Consider the following 10,000-nt stretch of genomic DNA (forward strand, 5'->3'; position numbering starts at 1 on the left):
CACAGAGGGTGTTATGTCTTTACACCCCTGTTATAATGTGGATAAAGAGTTACCTGTCTAACAGAACACAGAGGTGTTATGGCTTTACACCCCCTGTTATAATGTGGATGAAGAGTTACCTGTCTAACAGAACACAGAGGGTGTTATGGCTTTACACCCCCTGTTATAATGTGGATAAAGAGTTACCTGTCTAACAGAACACAGAGGGGTGTTATGGCTTTACACCCCTGTTATAATGTGGATAAAGAGTTACCTGTCTAACAGAACACAGAGGGTGTTATGTCTTTACACCCCTGTTATAATGTGGATGAAGAGTTACCTGTCTAACAGAACACAGAGGGTGTTATGGCTTTACACCCCTGTTATAATGTGGATGAAGAGTTACCTGTCTAACAGAACACAGAGGGTGTTATGGCTTTACACCCCCTGCTATAATGTGGATGAAGAGTTACCTGTCTAACAGAACACAGAGGTGTTATGTCTTTACACCCCTGTTATAATGTGGATAAAGAGTTACCTGTCTAACAGAACACAGAGGGTGTTATGGCTTTACACCCCCTGCTATAATGTGGATAAACAGTTACCTGTCTAACAGAACACAGAGGGTGTTATGTCTTTACACCCCCTCTCAACATAATACCAGGTAACAGAACACAGAGGGTGTTATAGAATGGAACCCCCTGCTCCAACATAATACCTGGTAACAGAACACAGAGGGGTGTTATGAATGGAAGCCTCCAACATAATCCAGGTAACAGAACACAGAGGGGTGTTCTATAATGGAAGCCTCTCCAACATAATCCAGGTAACAGAACACAGAGGGTGTTCTAGAATGGAAGCCTCTCCAACATAATCCAGGTAGAATCAGGAATTCTCCAGACACACGATAACATACGTCCTTATGTACACATGGATGTAGTCCTGTAGATATGTGTTAGTGGTGGAGTAGGTGCCTGAGGGACACTGTGTTGTAGATATGTGGTAGTGGTGGAGTAGGGGCCTGAGGGCACACAGTGGGTTGTAGATATGTGTTAGTGGTGGAGTAGGGGCCTGAGGGCACACAGTGTGTTGTAGATATGTGTTAGTGGTGGAGTAGGGGCCTGAGGGCACACAGTGTGTTGTAGATATGTGTTAGTGGTGGAGTAGGGGCCTGAGGGACACAGTGTGTTGTAGATATGTGTTAGTGGTGGAGTAGGGGCCTGAGGGCACACAGTGTGTTGTAGATATGTGTTAGTGGTGGAGTAGGGGCCTGAGGACAGTGTGTTGTAGTGTGTGGTGGAGTAGGTGCCTGAGGGCACACAGTGTGTTAATATGGATATCTGTTAGTGGTGGAGTAGGGGCCTGAGGGCACACAGTGTGTTGTAGATGTGGAGTAGGTGCCTGAGGGCACACAGTGTGTTGTAGATATGTGTTAGTGCCTGTGGCACACAGTAGGTGCCTGAGGGCACACAGTGTGTTTAGATATGTGTTAGTGGTGGAGTAGGGCCTGAGGGCACACAGTGTGTTGTAGATGTGGAGTAGGTGCCTGAGGGCACACAGTGTGTTGTAGATATGTGTTAGTGGTGGAGTAGGTGCCTGAGGGGCACACAGTGTGTTAGATAGATGTGGAGTAGGTGCCTGAGGGCACACAGTGTGTTGTAGATGTGGAGTAGGTGCCTGAGGGACACAGTGTGTTGTAGATATGTGTTAGTGGTGGAGTAGGTGCCTGAGGGCACACAGTGTGTTGTAGATATGTGGTAGTGGTGGAGGAGGTGCCTGAGGGCACACAGTGTGTTGTAGATATGTGTTAGTGGTGGAGTAGGTGCCTGAGGGCACGTAGATATGTGTTAGTGGTGGAGTAGGTGCCTGAGGGCACACAGTGTGTTGTAGATATGTGGTAGTGGTGGAGTAGGTGCCTGAGGGCACACAGTGTGTTGTAGATATCTGGTAGTGGTGGAGTAGGGCCTGAGGGCACACAGTGTGTTGTAGATATGTGTTAGTGGTGGAGTAGGTGCCTGAGGGCACACAGTGTGTTGTAGATATGTGTTAGTGGTGGAGTAGGGGCCTGAGGGCACACAGTGTGTAGATATGTAGATGTGGAGTAGGTGCCTGAGGGCACACAGTGTGTTGTAGATATGTGGTAGTGGTGGAGTAGGTGCCTGAGGGCACACAGTGTGTTGTAGATATGTGGTAGTGGTGGAGTAGGGGCCTGAGGGCACACAGTGTGTTGTAGATATGTGTTAGTGGTGGAGTAGGTGCCTGAGGGCACACAGTGTGTTGTAGATATGTGTTAGTGGTGGAGTAGGGGCCTGAGGGCACACAGTGTGTTGTAGATATGTGTTAGTGGTGGAGTAGGTGCCTGAGGGCACACAGTGTGTTGTAGATATGTGGTAGTGGTGGAGTAGGGGCCTGAGGGCACACAGTGTGTTAGTAGGTGCCTGAGGGCACACAGCGTGTTGTAGATATGTGTTAGTGGTGGAGTAGGTGCCTGAGGGCACACAGTGTGTTGTAGATATGTGTTAGTGGTGGAGTAGGTGCCTGAGGGCACACAGTGTGTTTAGATATCTGGTAGTGGTGGAGTAGGTGCCTGAGGGCACACAGTGTGTTGTAGATATGTGGTAGTGGTGGAGTAGGTGCCTGAGGGCACACAGTGTGTTGTAGATATGTGTTAGTGGTGGAGTAGGTGCCTGAGGGCACACAGTGTGTTGTAGATTTGTGTTAGTGGTGGAGTAGGGGCCTGAGGGCACACAGTGTGTTAGATATGTGTTAGTGGTGGAGTAGGTGCCTGAGGGCACACAGTGTGTTGTAGATATGTGTTAGTGGTGGAGTAGGGGCCTGAGGGCACACAGTGTGTTGTAGATGTGTTAGTGGTGGAGTAGGGCCTGAGGGCACACAGTGTGTTGTAGATATGTGGTAGTAGTGGAGGAGGGGCCTGAGGGCACACAGTGTGTTGTAGATATGTGTTAGTGGTGGAGTAGGGGCCTGAGGGCACACAGTGTGTTGTAGATATGTGTTAGTGGTGGAGTAGGTGCCTGAGGGCACACAGTGGTAGTGGTGGAGTAGGTGCCTGAGGGCACACAGTGTGTTGTAGATATGTGGTAGTGGTGGAGTAGGGGCCTGAGGGCACACAGTGTGTTGTAGATATGTGTTGTGGTAGTAGGTGCCTGAGGGCACACAGTGTGTTAGTAGGTGCCTGAGGGCACACAGTGTGTTGTAGATATGTGGTAGTGGTGGAGGAGGGGCCTGAGGGCACACAGTGTGTTGTAGATATGTGGTAGTGGTGGAGTAGGGGCCTGAGGGCACACAGTGTGTTGTAGATATGTGGTAGTGGTGGAGTAGGGGCCTGAGGGCACACAGTGTGTTGTAGATATGTGTTAGTGGTGGAGTAGGTGCCTGAGGGCACACAGTGTGTGTAGGTGCCTGAGGGCACACAGTGTGTTGTAGATATGTGGTAGTGGTGAAGTAGGTGCCTGAGGGCACACAGTGTGTTGTAGATATGTGTTAGTGGTGGAGTAGGTGCCTGAGGGCACACTGTGTTGTAGATATGTGGTAGTGGTGGAGTAGGTGCCTGAGGGCACACAGTGTGTAGATTGCAGGAACTAATGGGGATCCATAATAAACCCCAGGAAGAGTAGCTGCTGCCTTGGCAGGAACTAATGGGGATCCATAATAAACCCCAGGAAGAGTAGCTGCTGCCTTGGCAGGAACTAATGGGGATCCATAATAAACCCCAGGAAGAGTAGCTGCTGCCTTGGCAGGAACTAATGGGGATCCATAATAAACCCCAGGAAGAGTAGCTGCTGCCTTGCCTTGGCTGCAGCTAATGGGGACCCATAACAAATAGAGATACAGGTGCTGCCATCCAGAACCTCTATACCAGGCGGTGTCAGAGGAAGGTCCTAAGAATGTACTCCAGCCACACTAGTCATGGACGGTTTCTCTCTGCTACGCCACGGCAAGTGGTACCGATGCACCAAGCCTGGAACCAACATTACCCTGAATAGCTTCTTCCCCCCCAAGCGGGGCGGCAGGTAGCCTCGTGGTTAGATCGTTGGATTAGTAACCAAAAGGTTGCAAGATCGAATCCCCCGAGCTGACAAGGTACAAATCTGTCGTTCTGCCCCTTAACAGGCAGTTCAGTATACAGTATACAGTATACTGCTGTTACTGTTAATTATCTATCCTGTTGACTAGTCAGTCACTTTACCCCTACCTACAGTATACTGCTGTTCCTGTCTATTATCTATCCTTTACCCCTACCTACAGTATACTGCTGTTACTGTCTATTATCTATCCTTTACCCCTACCTACAGTATACTGCTGTTACTGTCTATTATCTATCCTTTACCCCTACCTACAGTATACTGCTGTTACTGTCTATTATCTATCCTTTACCCCTACCTACAGTATACTGCTGTTACTGTCTATTATCTATCCTTTACCCCTACCTACAGTATACTGCTGTTACTGTCTATTATCTATCCTTTACCCCTACCTACAGTATACTACTGTTACTGTCTATTATCTATCCTTTACCCCTACCTACAGTATACTGCTGTTACTGTCTATTATCTATCCTTTACCCCTACCTACAGTATACTACTGTTACTGTCTATTATCTATCCTTTACCCCTACCTACAGTATACTGCTGTTACTGTCTATTATCTATCCTTTACCCCTACCTACAGTATACTGCTGTTACTGTCTATTATCTATCCTTTACCCCTACCTACAGTATACTGCTGTTACTGTCTATTATCTATCCTTTACCCCTACCTACAGTATACTGCTGTTACTGTCTATTATCTATCCTTTACCCCTACCTACAGTATACTGCTGTTACTGTCTATTATCTATCCTTTACCCCTACCTACAGTATACTGCTGTTACTGTCTATTATCTATCCTTTACCCCTACCTACAGTATACTGCTGTTACTGTCTATTATCTATCCTTTACCCCTACCTACAGTATACTGCTGTTACTGTCTATTATCTATCCTTTACCCCTACCTACAGTATACTGCTGTTACTGTCTATTATCTATCCTTTACCCCTACCTACAGTATACTGCTGTTACTGTCTATTATCTATCCTTTACCCCTACCTACAGTATACTGCTGTTACTGTCTATTATCTATCCTTTACCCCTACCTACAGTATACTGCTGTTACTGTCTATTATCTATCCTTTACCCCTACCTACAGTATACTGCTTTACCCCTACCTACAGTATACTGCTGTTACTGTCTATTATCTATCCTTTACCCCTACCTACAGTATACTGTCTATTATCTATCCTTTACCCCTACCTACAGTATACTGTCTATTATCTATCCTTTACCCCTACCTACAGTATACTGCTGTTACTGTCTATTATCTATCCTTTACCCCTACCTACAGTATACTGCTGTTACTGTCTATTATCTATCCTTTACCCCTACCTACAGTATACTGCTGTTACTGTCTATTATCTATCCTTTACCCCTACCTACAGTATACTACTGTTACTGTCTTATCTATCCTTTACCCCTACCTACAGTATACTGTTACTGTCTATTATCTATCCTTTACCCCTACCTACAGTATACTGCTGTTACTGTCTATTATCTATCCTTTACCCCTACCTACAGTATACTGCTGTTACTGTCTATTATCTATCCTTTATCCCTACCTACAGTATACTGCTGTTACTGTCTATTATCTATCATTTACCCCTACCTACAGTATACTGCTGTTACTGTCTATTATCTATCATTTACCCCTACCTACAATATACTGCTGTTACTGTCTATTATCTATCATTTACCCCTACCTACAGTATACTGCTGTTACTGTCTATTATCTACCTGTATATACATACTGTATCTACCTCAATTACCTCGTGTATATAGCCATGTTATTACCTAGTACCCTGTATGTGACTCGGTACTGGTACCCCTGTATATAGCCATGTTATTACCTAGTACCCCTGTATGTGACTCGGTACTGGTACCCCTGTATATAGCCATGTTATTACCTAGTACCCCTGTATATGACTCTGTACTGGTACCCTGTGTATATAGCCATGTTATTACCTAGTACCCTGTATATGACTCTGTACTGGTACCCTGTGTATATAGCCATGTTATTACCTAGTACCCTGTATATGACTCTGTACTGGTACCCTGTGTATATAGCCATGTTATTACCTAGTACCCTGTATATGACTCTGTACTGGTACCCTGTGTATATAGCCATGTTATTACCTAGTACCACTGTATATGACTCTGTACTGGTACCCTGTGTATATAGCCATGTTATTACCTAGTACCCTGTATATGACTCTGTACTGGTACCCCGTGTATATATCCATGTTATTACCTAGTACCACTGTATATGACTCAGTACTGGTACCCTGTGTATATAGCCATGTTATTACCTAGTACCCTGTATATGACTCAGTACTGGTACCCTGTATATAGCCATGTTATTACCTAGTACCCTGTATATGACTCAGTACTGGTACCCTGTGTATATAGCCATGTTATTACCTAGTACCCTGTATATGACTCTGTACTGGTGCCCTGTGTATATAGCCACCTAGTACCCTGTATATGACTCTGTACTGGTACCCTGTGTATATAGCCATGTTATTACCTAGTACCCCTGTATATGACTCTGTACTGGTGCCCTGTGTATATAGTTATTACCTAGTATGTATATAGCCAAGTTATTACCTAGTGACCCCAGGACATCACTCAGTATATGACAAGTTATTACCTAGTGACCCCTGGACATTGACTCAGTACTGGTACCCTGTGTATATAGCCATGTTATTAAATCAAATCAAATCAAATCAAATTTTATTTGTCACATACACATGGTTAGCAGATGTTAATGCGAGTGTAGCGAAATGCTTGTGCTTCTAGTTCCGACAATGCAGTAATAACGAGCAAGTAATCTAACTAACAATTCCAAAAAAAAACTACTGTCATACACAGTGTAAGGGGATAAAGAATATGTACATAAGGATATATGAATGAGTGATGGTACAGAGCATCATAGGCAAGATACAGTAGATGATATCGAGTACAGTATATACATATGAGATAAGTATGTAAACCAAGTGGCATAGTTAAAGTGGCTAGTGATACATGTATTACATAAGGATGCAGTCGATGATATAGAGTACAGTATCAACGTATGCATATGAGATGAACAATGTAGGGTAAGTAACATTATATAAGGTAGCATTGTTTAAAGTGGCTAGTGATATATTTACATCATTTCCCATCGATTCCCATGATTAAAGTGGCTGGAGTAGAGTCAGTGTCATTGACAGTGTGTTGGCAGTAGCCACTCAATGTTAGTGGTGGCTGTTTAACAGTCTGATGGCCTTGAGATAGAAGCTGTTTTTCAGTCTCTCGGTCCCAGCTTTGATGCACCTGTACTGACCTCGCCTTCTGGATGGCAGCGGGGTGAACAGGCAGTGGCTCGGGTGGTTGATGTCCTTGATGATCTTTATGGCCTTCCTGTAGCATCGGGTGGTGTAGGTGTCCTGGAGGGCAGGTAGTTTGCCCCCGGTGATGCGTTGTGCAGACCTCACTACCCTCTGGAGAGCCTTACGGTTGAGGGCGGTGCAGTTGCCATACCAGGCGGTGATACAGCCCGCCAGGATGCTCTCGATTGTGCATCTGTAGAAGTTTGTGAGTGCTTTTGGTGACAAGCCGAATTTCTTCAGCCTCCTGAGGTTGAAGAGGCGCTGCTGCGCCTTCCTCACGATGCTGTCTGTGTGAGTGGACCAATTCAGTTTGTCTGTGACCTGGTACCCCTGCACATTGACTCAGTACTGGTACCCTGTGTATATAGCCATGTTATTACCTAGTACCCCTGTATATAGCCATGTTATTACCTAGTACCCCTGTATATGACTCTGTACTGGTACCCTGTGTATATAGCCATGTTATTACCTAGTACCACTGTATATGACTCTGTACTGGTACCCTGTGTATATAGCCATGTTATTACCTAGTACCCCTGTATATGACTCTGTACTGGTACCCTGTATATAGCCATGTTATTACCTAGTACCCTGTATATGACTCTGTACTGGTACCCTGTGTATATAGCCATGTTATTACCTAGTACCACTGTATATGACTCAGTACTGGTACCCTGTGTATATAGCCATGTTATTACCTAGTACCACTGTATATGACTCTGTACTGGTACCCTGTGTATATAGCCATGTTATTACCTAATACCCCTGTATATGACTCTGTACTGGTACCCTGTGTATATAGCCATGTTATTACCTAGTACCACTGTATATGACTCTGTACTGGTACCCTGTGTATATAGCCATGTTATTACCTAGTACCACTGTATATGACTCAGTACTGGTACCCCGTGTATATAGCCATGTTATCCTTACTCATTGTGTATTATAACTTATAGTATTATTTTTCTAATTTCTTTCTCTCTGCATTGTTATCAACATTTTGAGCCTGTTTCTCACTTATATTCATTTTGTTTTACAAGTGTAACTAATTATTAAATCAAATCAAATGTTATTTTTTGTATGCTTCGTAAAACAGACTAAGTAAGCATTTCACTGTTATTCTACACCTGTTGTTTTACGAAGCATGTGAGGAATACATTTGGTTGTAAATGAGATCTGTATTTCATTTTCAATATGTCATTATTAAGGGGGTATTGTGTGTGTGTGTGTGTGTATATGGGTGAGATTTAAAAAAAATAATAATCTATGTAAATCAATGTTGAAGTCAGGCTGTAAAACAACAAAATGTGGAATAAGTCAAAACAGGTAGGAATATTTTGTGAAGACCCATGTTTGTAAGTGAAACCCGGTATTTGACTGGCATCTGCTGGTCCAAACAGGAAGACGCTCCAGAGCGGCGCTCATTGGCTGTTGCCATGACATCGCTTCGGTCGATATGCGGACGCTGAGGAGTGAAGCATTCTGGGATACGGACACAAATTTGCAGCGATGCTTTGGTGAAGATTTACTCAAGACTAAATAAAACACTCTACAAAAAATGAAGGTATTGTTGCCTAGAAACAACACGGGTATAGTTATATACTTAAACCGGGTATTTCAATTAGCTACGCGTTTATATTTTGGTTGTGGTGTCCCCGAACCCAAATGTTGCTAATGTTAGCTGGCTAGCTAGCTAGCGTTACCAGTAAGGCGACTTCTTGGCTAACTAATCATTTGCACCAAGTCAAACCACCTGTTACAAACTATCTCCCTTTTATTGGGACAGGGGATATCGGTAGCAGACTTGAATGGGGGAAATATATCGATAAGAGGGACGTACCTGTAGGGTGGAGTCGGGATTCGTACCCAGGCTGAGGGTTCTGTAGACCAGGGTTTCACCAGCTCTATCCTGGAGCTTCCCCTCTGTGCACGTTTTGGGTTTGTACTACATAGCTGAGTCAAGCAACCAGCTCATTATCATGTAACCAGCTCATTATCAAGCAACCAGTTCATTATCAAGCAACCAGCTCATGATCAAGCAACAAGCTCATTATCAAGCAACCAGCTCATTATCAAGCTTCCAGCTCATGCTCAAGCAACCAGCTCATGATCAAGCAACCAGCTCATGATCAAGCAACCAGCTCGTTATCAAGCAACCAGCTCATGATCAAGCTTCCAGCTCATGATCAAGCAACCAGCTCATGATCAAGCAACCAGCTCATGATCAAGCAACCAGCTCATTATCAAGCTTAGATTTTTCTTTAACAAGCTGTGTACAACAAGGGCAAAAACCAAAACGTGCACCCAGGGTGGTTCCAGGGACCGACCTTGGGGAAACCCTGCTGTAGACTGCAGTGTTAAAGGGGAAGTCTGTAGAAACCCTGCTGTAGACTGCAGTGTTAAAGGGGAAGTCTGTAGAAACCCTGCTGTAGACTGCAGCGTTAAAGGGGAAGTCTGTAGAAACCCTGCTGTAGACTGCAGCGTTAAAGGGGAAGTCTGTAGAAACCCTGCTGTAGACTGCAGCGTTAAAGGGGAAGTCT

General features: G+C 44.5%; 1 pseudogene; it reads left to right on the top strand.

Moving 5' to 3' along the window:
- Nucleotides 1-8,889: 8,889 nt before the first annotated feature.
- The window catches only part of LOC121843268, a 40,087-nt pseudogene continuing 38,976 nt past the window's right edge, over nucleotides 8,890-10,000 (top strand).

The sequence above is a fragment of the Oncorhynchus tshawytscha genome, unplaced genomic scaffold, assembly GCF_018296145.1.
Source record: "Oncorhynchus tshawytscha isolate Ot180627B unplaced genomic scaffold, Otsh_v2.0 Un_contig_1948_pilon_pilon, whole genome shotgun sequence".
Lineage (NCBI taxonomy): Eukaryota > Metazoa > Chordata > Actinopteri > Salmoniformes > Salmonidae > Oncorhynchus > Oncorhynchus tshawytscha.